The sequence below is a fragment of the Leucopleurus acutus genome, assembly GCF_964270905.1.
Source record: "Leucopleurus acutus genome assembly, chromosome: X".
NCBI classification, from domain to species: domain Eukaryota; kingdom Metazoa; phylum Chordata; class Mammalia; order Artiodactyla; family Delphinidae; genus Leucopleurus; species Leucopleurus acutus.
The window spans coordinates 82,965,835-82,978,521 of NC_139148.1; positions in this window are offsets into that span (position 1 = coordinate 82,965,835).

The following is a 12,687-nucleotide window of genomic DNA, read 5'->3' on the forward strand; positions in this document are numbered from 1 at the left end:
ATAGGGAGGGTGGGAGTGGGGGAGACGCAAGAAGGAAGAGATATGAGAACATATGGATATGTATAACTGATTCACTTTGTTATAAAGCAGAAACTAACACACCATTGTAAAGCAATTATACCCCAATAAATATGTTAAAAAAAAAGTGTCAGAAAGAGAAAAACAAATACTGTATGCTAACACATATATATGGAACCTAAAAAAAAAAATTGGTTATGAAGAACCTAGGGGCAGGACTGGAATAAAGATGCAGACATAGAGAATGGACTTGAGGACACGGGGAGGGGGAAGGGTAAGCTGGGATGAAGTGAGAGATTGGCATGGACATATATACACTACCGAACGTAAAACCGATAGCAAGTGGGAAGCAGCTGCATAGCACAGGGAGATCATCTCGGTGCTTTCTGACCACCTAGAGGTGTGGGATAGGGAGGGTGGGAGGGAGACACAAGAGGGAGGAGATATGGCAATATATGTATATGCATATCTGATTCACTTCTTTGTACAGCAGAAACTAAGACAGCATTGTAAAGCATTTATACTCCAATAAAGATGTGAAAAAAAAGTAAGAATATAAATATTACAATTTTGTCACTTATATATGTACCCCTAAACTGCAATAAAGAAATAGTGGTATAGTCAAACAATAGAATATTACATAGCAGTGAAAATGAATGAACTACAAGTACACAGAATAATGTGATGAATCTTAGAAACATAATTCCATGTGAAAAACTGTTGCTGAAGATTACATGTAGTAATTTAGCATTTTAAAATACTCCAATGTTTTTCATTCCCAGTTCTGGTTGATGATGTCCCCAGAAAAGCCTTTATAGTTGTTCACAAGTATATTGAATATACAATACAACTTCCTTCTAAGGATCTCTATGCAAATGACACCTTCTTATTTAATCTAAATTTTGTACGGTAGGTAGGAAAAGACATTTCCTTTTATATTTTAACAAATAAATGTGAAGTACAAAAAGGAGTCATCTAATGGGAATGTTTTTGGAAAAATAAAGCCTAAAATTCCAGATTCTTGGAGACTTTTATTGAGGGCAATTGATTTTAGATCCACAAGCAGTAGGAGAGCATAATAAATTTTAAAAGTTCTGGCTAGGATTTAGAAGAGGGAGATTCCAGTCCTGATTCTTCTCCAGACAAGTCAATTCATTCCTCTGGGTTTGATCCCTCATCTACAAAATGGTGAGGTTCATAGTTTGGAAACCATGCTCAAAGGAGCCCTAGGGATTCCTCACAGATGTTTCTGGAACTTCATCGGGCAATGAGGAAGATGTGCAGGTGTAGGGAGCAAGGATGATAATGTTTGAGGCTCAGGACCTTCTTTCCACCTCTTCCATCTGAGCCATTGAACTCTCTGATTTGCATATGCTAGACTTCTAGAAAGAAGTCATTTGGAGAACTGGTTCTGATGATTAAAAAATAAAAGTTTGAAAATCACAGAAGTAAGAGATTTGTAAATGCCCTTCCAGCTTTACTGGATCCTTCTATTCCAAACCTTTGCCAACTTTCTCAAAGTTATCTGTACCACCACTACTGTCACAAAAACTCCCTTTTATCTCAGCCTTGCTTTTTTCTTTAAAGAGAATAAAATATCAACTCCCTCAACTTTCCATCTCAACACCCCAAAACCTATTTATTACTCTACACCCTACAGTCTTTAATGTAGTCAATGAAGAAAGGTCTCACTTCTCAGCTTCAATACAAATCTTTCCATCCCTGTTCTTGACCCCATTCCCTACAATTCTTAAGACCTTGCCTGTTTGTTATTCTCATTCATATTCTCTCTCTCTGTCTGTCTGTCTCTCGTTCTCCTCACCATCTCCTCTCTTTCTCATTTTCAAGATATTTCTCACAGGCTACAAACATGCTCAAGAATCTCTCCTAAAAATAAACAAAGCAAAAATCCTGCCTAGAGCCTGCATCATCCTCTAGTTACTGGTCCCCTCTCCTTTCCTCTAGAAGAGTCTGGCATTGTTGTTTCCAATTTTTTCCTATTTCATCACTTCTCAATCTACTATAGTTTGCCTTTTGCTCCCACCATTGCAATGAAAATGTTCTGGAAAATCCTCCACCAATGGTCATCTAACTTCTCTATCTTTGCATCATTTAGTACTCGTTCTATGTTGGCTCAGTACCCTTAGCAACTTCTTTGCCACCCTCCACCTCAGCTGCAGGTGTTGTATGAAAGGCCCTGGTGGTGCTGCCCCAGCCCTCAGGGAACCTCCCCATGTGACGTCATCTATAGTATTACACTCTGATCGCTGCCCTTGGTTTGTCATAATCATTGTCTCATGCTCTTTGCCTCGCACCTTCAAATTGACCTTTTAGTTGGGATTATCTGAGTCTCTACTATTTCACTTTCATCCTTTGACACTGCTTCTCAGATCACTTTGAGCTCTGTGCTCTGCAGTCCATGGAACACTTCAGCCCAAACCCACACACACTCGGGCATCTAGGAACACAGCATGCTGGTTCCTGGTTTGTTCAGAGATGATGAGAGGCATAGATCCAAGGAGCTTGTATTTCTCCTCATGCTGCAGGTTCTGCCTAGGTGATAGTATCCTCTCTCTTTGAGTTCAACTACCACCTCTGTGCTGATAATTTTCAGTCTTCTTACTTCAGATTCAGACTTGTGTATCACAATTGCAGCAAGATATTGCCACTTGGGGATCCAATAGTTACTTCAGACTCAATATGCCCAAACTAAAGTCATCATCTTCCCTCTAATACTTGAGGCTTCTCCTGACTTCCCTATTTCAATGAATGATACCCCCTTCTAACCCATCATTCACATTGATGTCAAAGTTGTCTTGTAATAAAGCAGAATGAAAGAAGTAGAGGTACACAACTGACACAGAGTTGAGATTGTAGATATCTCTATGTCCCCTATTTATGCTGCTCATCCCCGTGAATCCCCATGAATCGAGCTGGAAGTTAAAGCTAAGTAATCAGTGATGTTATTAATTATTTTTTGCTTACTTCATGTAATAGTAAAGTAATTCATAAATGTATAACTGAATCACCTGCATGGGTATCTAGAGCATTCAGAACAGAGGAAACAGTAAGTGCAAAGGCCCTGAGGTGGGAAATTAATTAGCAGGTTTGAGGACAGCTAGAAGATCAGTGTGGCTACTTGATCACATTACCTTCATTTGCATTAATTCCTTCTAGAAATCTTCATTGATGATCTACTATGTTTTAAGCACTGTTTTGGAGAATAGGGATGAAAGCCATGGTCTCTGCCTTCATGGAGCTAACAGAAACTATAATGAAGTCCTTTTTCTCTACTTAAATTAGAAAAGAGGAAAAAGTATACTGTAGAATTTGGACTCCTGTAATGTACAAGGTCAGCCAGACACTTCCATGAACCTTGTTCTAATGTTTATACATCAGATTCAAGATCCACTCATTCATTAACTTATACATTCAACACAGTCACAGCTACTAAAAAGTTTAAAGGTGGTTACCAAAAAGAAAATATAAATAAATACTTAATGCTATTTTCAAATAAAATTGCTACATTATGATAGCAAAGTATGCATATTGGTAACCAAGTTTGGAAAGGATAAGAAGAAATTGGAGGATGTCTTTGAGAGACCTAACATTTTTTTATTTTATGATGAAGTACAAACATAATAAAAGAGATAGAAAAGAAGTCTCACAACAAAAAGAACAAGAGGAAAGGGTATTGGAAGTAAGATATTAGAAGAACCCCTTCATATTGAGAGTGACAAATATTAGAGTTGGCCATGGAAGCCTCGGTCTCCTGGTTTCCTTAAGAAAAGGCAAACTATCTGTCATGAATGAAATAGACATTGATGTGCATGAAGAAAACATAGATTCATCAGGTTATTCATTCATGCAAACAACATTGATCAACTATGTAGTAAGTACGTGCCACTCTGCCCAGCCTCTGGGGAATAAAAATGATAAGGAAGCTATGCTCACAGTCCTGAAAGTGCTTGTGAGGAGACAAGACAAATACACAAAAAGAATGATCAGATGCAAGAAAAAATCAGTCCAAGAAGGCACTATTTTCCGTCATCTAGCTCTATAACAAATTTTTAGTCAGATAACGTCCATGAAGGACATTCCATTAATACTACACTTAGAAAAAAATTAATAAAGGTAATGGGGAAGGGGTTACAGTCAGCATCCCTCACCTCACTTATTCCACATCTAATTCTCTAATCCTCTAATCCTTTCCCTTTCCTTTGAGTGTATTCCATACAGGGGCCAGAACAGAGAAGTCACCTTTAGGAATTTTCAATCAGTATGGCTGCGTTCATTCTGAAGAACTTTTTTCTACACGTTATCCAGCAGCTGATGAAATAGACTGAAAATATATAATGTCTCATGGGGGGGTCTAAATTCTGTATGGCCAATATCTGTAGTAAGAGTGAATGGTATTCAATATTCTTCGCGAAGAATTCCCAATTAGCTCACCCAGTTGAGTGCTACAAACTGATGCAAATAAGGTTGGTAAATAACCTATGTTGTGAGAGGAACTTTTGCAATGCCTAAGCTATTCCACATGAGCACAGAAGCACCTGAAATCTATTATATTATAGCTACGTGTTTTGCTTTTCATTCCATGCAGTTATTTCCTCCAGAAAGTCACCTTGTTGGTTATGTTTTGCTGAATCTAGATACCCATCTAAGTGGAAGTTTCCAAAGACCACAAAACTGATAGAGGGAAAAGGTGAGGCTGGGTAACAAAGGAAAGCTAGCCAGTGATGAAATTTAAAATATGTCATGGGGTGTGAATTACTATACATAGATAATCAGAAACTGATTGTATCTTCCAAAATCCCTTTCATTCCTGGGCTTCCATAGCAGCTGTATATTTCTGTATCCTCCTCTACTCTGTACCACCAACCATAATTAACCAAAATAATTGTTATAGCCCTTCATTTATATCAGCAGATACCATTATACTAATTATCCAAAAAAATCTGGTGCTAGTTTGATCACAACCTCTTCAGTTAGAGTGATTATTTTCTACATTTTGGATATGTTCCTTTTAAGATATTACTATATCCCTAATGTTTGAAGCCTTCATTGATGCATTTTCAAAGTTATTTGAAAGTTATTTAAAAGTCATTTAAAAAGGAATTCATATCTCCATGAACTTACCAACGCCAACCAATGATTTACATAATAAACAATATATCAAAGTGTACAAGTCACAGAACTTCTATATAATGTTTCTACCAAGGAAAAATAACTTCCACACTTTTATTGGATGCTAAATAGTTTTTCAAATACCCTTTGCCAATATAGAGGCTACCCAAGAACATTGATGAACATGTTGTTCCGATCATTTCTATTAAGCTCCTATAGTATACATAGCCATTTTCTAGACACTATAGAAAATGCAAAACCTAAAAGAGAGAGAATGCCTTATTTAGAATGAGATCTAAGACAATGTAAAAGAAAAGAATAAAAATATCTGATAACGCTTTCAAATTGTATGTAAGATGCTTCGGGATGCAAACAAAAGGAGAAATCAGCTGGGATAATGATAATTAGGGAAACTCCTTGAAGTAGATGACTGTTGAGCTGGCTTTTTCCTTATTTGAGAAAATCTGGTCCAATCGTTTTTGAAAAAGTAAACTTTCAGCTTGGTGTGATTTGGGAACTGGGTGAAAACAACTGAATCTGTTCTTTTATAAGAAAAAAGAGGGACAGAAGAGATCCATCACCTCTGCAAGGGGAAGAAAAACTATACTTCATCTTTAGGCACCCCCTCTTCTCCGAAATATAATTCATATCTTCCACCACAAATAGTCTGTTTTGCCTTGCATTGTTCTACTGAATGATGGAATAAGATGATGAACATTTCATCTGAGGATGCAGAACAGCGACAGGTTAGGTTATACATTGAGGTTATTGGGATACAAATGTGATTGCTCAGGGCACCCTTTTCAGGAAAAGAAAACTGATGATCTTTTATATTTCTTGTAGGAAGCAGCAATTTTGAACACATAAGTCTTCGCCAGCCCTAGTCAAAAGACACAGGGTCCCATTATAAAAAAAAAAAGTTTCTTGCCCAGTTCTTCTGGGGTCTGTTAACAAAGAAGATTCATCTCTGGCCTCGGCACATTGCTCCACTTTGAAGGTCTTTGAAAAAATGATTCTACGTGATGTTCTTGACATTTCACAGAGGAAAAAGTCACGCAGCTGATTCAACCAACTATTTAATAATTAGAGCTGACTTGTTAGTCACTGTAAGATATGATTATGTCCAAAGGAATAGTTACCTTTCTGACAAACAATGACAATCTGCATTTATTTAAAATCAGAGCCATAGATCTGCTGTCCTTGGTATTATAGTAGGATTTTTCTTTGTTCCATCTTTATCCAGAGCCAGATTCCCCAAATTTAGAGAGAAGCTTAGACTCTGAGCCAAAACATTATTTTTGAATTGCCAGAAGCTGCCTGTTAATTTTTCCCATGTTCTTATAAATTCAATTAAAAGCTGAAGCTTAGATCAAATTAAAATGACTTGCTTCGTTATCAAACATTCAGCCATCCAGCTGTTCACAATATTAACATTAATACATTTCACGTACAATAGTATTTTCTAATGTTCTCTGTAGGTTCCCTCACGTCTGTAGTCAATTAATTATTTGTTATGCATGTGTTTATGGCAGCCTGGCTTCCTGTTTCCACTACCTCTTCTGCTCCCACAAAGCCCTAAAACACTTAAATCCTGACATTCATGAATCATAACTAAATGCAATATCCTTTCTTTTCTTTTCTCCGGAAACAGGTCTCATACTAGAAGGGAGTGAAGTCTAACATCTCTAAAAACCTTAAATAGAATTCTTCGCCATTATCAAACTTTATGACCACAGTCCATCTACCAATATATGTCTATCATGGCAGATAACTGGCATCTTGACAAAAATTGTAGCACCAAATGTGAATAAGGAGATGGCAAGATATGCTGCTTCCTTGAGCTGAAGATTGAAAAGAAGTAGTGGTGATTGAAATAACTGCAAAGCATCGTGTTTTTATTTTCAGAAGAATTAAAAATAAGTGCTTTGATTGAAATCTGAAGATGTATGCCGACCTGGTAGAAAGAGCCATCCCATTCAGTCAGTAACCAGTAATCATTATTAATGCACAGTAAAGTACTATTGCTGAGACAGACCCATACACGTAGGAAAATTAATAAAAAATGAATGAAGTTATTACCAACACACAGGCAAAGCAGATTCAGTGATCAGCAAAATTCAATGAGGTGAAAAAAGAGTATCTTGGAAACAGCACAATTTCAGGTACTTCTCTTGCTCATAGTAATACTTTCCTGAACTGCTATATATCTGTAGCTTCCTGGATCACCTGAGTCCTTATGACCCTGCCATAGAATTTCAGGCTATCTTTATTTATTTAATTATTTTTTTAAACATCTTTATTGGGGTATAATTGCTTTACAGTGGTGTGTTAGTTTCTACTTTATAACAAAGTGACTCAGCTATACCTATACATATATCCCCATATCTCTTCCCTCTTGCGTCTCCCTCCCACCGTCCCTATCCCACCCCTCTAGGTGGTCACAAAGCACAGAGCTGATCTCCCCATGCTATGCAGCTGCTTCCCATTAGCTATCTATTTTACACTTGGTAGTGTGTGTAAGTCAATGCTACTCTCTCACTTGGTCCCAGCTTACCCTTCCCCCTCCCCATGTCCTCAAGTCCATTCTCTACGTCTGCGTCTTTATTCCTGTCCTGCCCCTAGGTTCTTCAGAACCTTTTTTTTTTTTAGATTCCATATATATGTGTTAGCATACGGTATTTGTTTTTCTTTCTGACTTATTTCACTCTGTAGGACAGTCTCTAGGTCCATCCACCTCACTACAAATAACTCAATTTCGTTCTTTTTATGGCTGAGTAATATTCCATTGTATATATGTGCCACATCTTCTTTATCCATTCATCTGTCGTTGGACACGTAGGTTGCTTCCATGTCCTAGATATTGTACATAGAGCTGCGATGAACATTGTGGTACATGACTTATTGAATTATGGTTTTCTCAGGATATATGCCCAGTAGTGGGATCGCTGGGTCATATGGTAGGTCTATTTTTAGTTTTTTAAGGAACCTCCATACTGTTCTCCATAGTGGCTGTATCAATTTACATTCCCACCAACAGTGCAAGAGTGTTCCCTTTTCTCCACACCCTGTCCAGCATTTATTGTTTGTAGATTTTTCTATGATGGCCATTCTGACGGGTGTGAGGTGATACCTAATTGTAGTTTTGATTTGCATTTCTCTAATGATTAGTGATGCTGAGCATCCTTTCATGAGTTTGTTGGCAATCTGTATATCTCCTTTGGAGAAATGTCGATTTAGGTCTTCTGCCCATTTTTGGATTGGGTTGTTTGTTTTTTAGATATTGAGCTGCATGAGCTGCTTGTATATATTGGAGATTAATCGTTTGTCCGTTGCTTCACTTGCAAATATTTTCTCCCATTCTGAGGGTTGTCTTTTCGTCTTGTTCATGGTTTCCTGTGCTATGCAAAAGCTTTTAAATTTCATTAGGTCCCATTTGTTTATTTTTTTATTTCCATTTCTCTAGGAGGTGGGTCAAAAAGATCTTGCTGTGATTTATGTCATAGAGTGTTCTGCCTATGTTTTCCTCTAAGAGTTTCATAGTGTCTGGACTTACATTTAGGTCTTTAGTACTTGTTTCAGACTAACATACTATTCCCGTCCCAACAACTACACATCCGCATGTACTTTACTAGCCTCAATCATCACCGCTTTAGCTACATAAATGTTATGCCCATTTTAAAGAATCCATACACACTCATACTCAACAGAGAACAAATTAGCATGGGAAGAAACAGGGAAAAAGACATTTCAGACAAGGGGAACAGCATGAGCAGAGACATGAAGCACAAAATACCATGCTCTAGAGAACTGCAATCATTGCCAGAAGAGCAAGTATAAGTTGAGGTTTATCAAGGGAAGAGGAAACTTCATGGCTTTCAGTTATGTGCCACATGATCAAAAGTGCAGATTACACAAATATTTTAAGGCAATAGGGAGTCAGTGAGTCCATGCTTGGCCTATGACTATTAAAGATGATTAATATATGTCAAGTGAATGTAGCATCTTTATCCATACCTAATTGCCCTTTTGTCAATAAATTTTCATAATGTCCCAGTCACAACAGGCGATATCAGTGTTATTAAACTTCTGGTTTCAAAGTTATACAATTAATTACATTAATCTTTTCTTATTTATTAACTGACCCAAGCTTTCTAATATGGTGTCTCTCAAAGTATCAGCTCTAGACCCCTACATCAGAAGCCTCACTTGATGCTTGTTAACATGCAGATTCCTGTAACTCGGGCCAGATTTGCTGAATCAGAGTGCCGGCTAGGAATCTGAATTTTGACAAACATCCCCAGCTGATTCTGATGCACAACGAACTCTAACTGCGTCATAGCATGACACCTATCTGTGGTGAATTAGACTAGAGTAACTGCTGACAGAAAGTTAGTACATACTGGCTTTTGTCTGCTGAATGCACTGTCAGTGTTTGCCTAGGCATATTCCTTGGAGCCCTGTTCACTGGAGATGCTCTAGAACAAAATTTCTGTGGTCAAATGCATTTCTGATACCACCAAATTATATGTTTTTATTAGAGAGTCCCAGTGACTATTAACATATTAAAGGTTCTGAGAAGTCCTGCATTAAAGGAAAAACTTTAACCCAGCACTTCCCAAATTTATTTGACTATGAAACCCTTTATTATCATAAACCTATTACTATACAGTAGAATGAGTATGCTAATGTGAGTATACTTCTAAAATAATGCTCTAATGTTTCACTGTTAAATATGGAGTTGGTATTTATCATATTATCGAATTATTTTCCATTTCCAGTTTATTAAGATTTTAAAAATTCAGGGGTATATTAGGATATATTTAAAAATCAGGGATATAACTGATGGTGGTGAAGGGTCAGTGCACTGATGAAAACTAACATACATTGAAATTCTGTGTGGTTTTTCAATAAATTGTTCAATTTATTAACTTGTTATTTATGATCTAAATATCTTTATAATAAGAAATCCACCAACAAAACTTAGTTGACAGGACTTCCCTGGTGGCGTAGTGGTTAAGAATCCGCCTGCCAGTGCAGGGGACATGGGTTCAAGTCCTGGTCTGGGAAGATCCCACATGCCGCGGAACAACTAAGCCCATGCACCACAACTACTGAGCCTGAACTCTAGAGCCAGAGAGCCACTACTGAAGCCCATGTTCCACAGCTACTGAAGCCCGTGCACCTAGAGTCCGTGCTCCACAACAAGAGAAGCCACCGCAGGGAGAAGCCTGCGCACCACAACAAAGAGTAGCCCCCGCTTGCTGCAACTGGAGAAAGCCTGCACGCAGCAACGAAGACCCAATGTAACTAAAAGTAAATTTAAAAAAAAAAAAAACTTAGTTGACAAATTGTGAGTTGGAAAACAGGGTAAAACATACCTCAGTTCTCCTGTTAGAATGTTAAAAAAATTTGGTTAGATAACTAAGTGAGAAATCATTTGGAGGCATTAACAGATCAAACGTAACTTGCAAAGCAAACTTTAGCAGTTGTAGTTCAGATGGTTTTCAATGATTGCCTCGTTATAACGTGGCATCTCCCTTCTTGTCACACACATCATGTGCTCTCCGTTATCTGGACGTGGGTTCACTGCAGTGTGGATTTATTTGTGAGATTCTGAGCACATCTTCATCACCTCACACCAGAGTACTGAACAGCTCCCCCCCAACCCCAGGAGACTGGAAACACACTAAGAACATCTGACTCTGTCGCCTCAGATTTTACCCAAGCAGCCTTCCTTCTACCTATTTACAAATTAGAGACCAGAGAGCAAACTTTCACCTTTATAGAAATAATGCTTCCAGAAGGTACAGTTTACTATACTTATGTGTCAACTCACTTGACCCTACTGAGACCACTTTTACCTGTTTTTCTATCATAACTTTCGTATTCCCTTGGGAACCTCTAACTTCTCTATAGAGCTTTAAATAAAATCAAGCCCATTTAGGAATGTACAGACATGGAATCTTTTTAAACCTGGGAACGAGTATGATACAAGCAGTAATAATATAAGGTAGAAATCATTTGCTTTAAAGACTGTATCAAATATTATAGAATGTCCCATTGTGAAAAGCAGTTTAGCACAGAATTAGCAATCAAAGCTTTTTGCCAGTCTCCTTAGCAGCTGTTAAAACGTGTTCAGAACCTCAGCATGAGAAAGGCTGCAGCAACTGTAAACTACAGTGGTCCATCTGAAATACATTTATGGTTATGAAAAGCACAGCAAAACATCTGCAAAGGAAAGCAAGCACTAGGAGGTTAGAAGGGCAAGTTAGTAAAGCTTCCCAGAATTATCTCAGGGCCTTTCAGGGAAGGTTAAAAAAGAGGCTTCCCCAGCAGCTGCCAGAGACAGAACAGAAGCTGCCAAGAGTTAAAAGAAGCGAACAAAGTGTAGAGGGACTCAAGGGATTTCTATCTTGTAGGCTCAGTGTGAGGAAATGTAGAGAGGCGCTAACCTCCAAAGTAGAGGAATATATGAAGAAATAGAATGGGTTGAGCCTTGTATGATCAACACAGTCTGTACACAAACAAGAAGGTAAATTCCATAAAGTGCAAAGTACTCATTACAGTGATTTCCAAAGAGTACCTTCTCTGCTACTCCTTTAGATGGGATAAAACTGAATTTCCACTTGTGCTAATAAATTAGGAGTTTGATCAGAAAGATTCAAAACTGCATTTGCAAAAGAAAATAGAACATTTGAGTGGACAAAGAAGGCAGCATGGAGAATTCCAAGTAATTAATACTCCTAAAGATTGACAAGTATTTGAGTCAAGTTCACAATAAATTCAGAAAAGCATATTCAGGAATTTAAGAAGACATCAACTATTATCAATGGGTTATTTTGTCCTCCATTTACACTGGCCAAGTGATTTACCCTCTCATTCCTCTTATAATCTGCTAAGTCATTCCTAGGTCAAATCTATGTTAAATGAAAATTTATAGAGGTTTTTTTTTTTTTTTTTTTTTTTGTGGTACGCGGGCCTCTCACTGTTGTGACCTCTCCCGCTGCGGAGCACAGTCTCCGGACGCGCAGGCTCAGCGGCCATGGCCCATGGGCCCAGGCGCTCCGCGGCATGTGGGATCCTCCCGGACCGGGACCGGGGCACAAACCCGCGTCCCCTGCATCGGCAGGCAGACTCCCAACCACTGCGCCACCAGGGAATCCCATATAGAGATTTATGTTAAAAACTTTCACAATAAAATGTAAATCTCTGTTGATTATCTTTCCACCATTACGTGTTTAGTAGTAACCTTAGACATACTGTAGAAATAATGTACAGAATGTTCAATGCTTTTATTCTCTGAAGAGTTATAAATCTAAGATTGTACTGGTAGCTGTCATGTTCTTCTAATGTATTACAAGACAGCGTTGGTGATTGCTATGCATTTAAAAGATTGTTTTTCTACCAGAAAAAGCTGGATAAATGGATATTAGAGAGCTTACTTAAAGCCACACTCCTTGAAGTCAATAAGACATAGAAATATTTTTAAGTTGCCATATAGTTCATATTACTTTCTACATCTTACTGTTAGATTAAGTG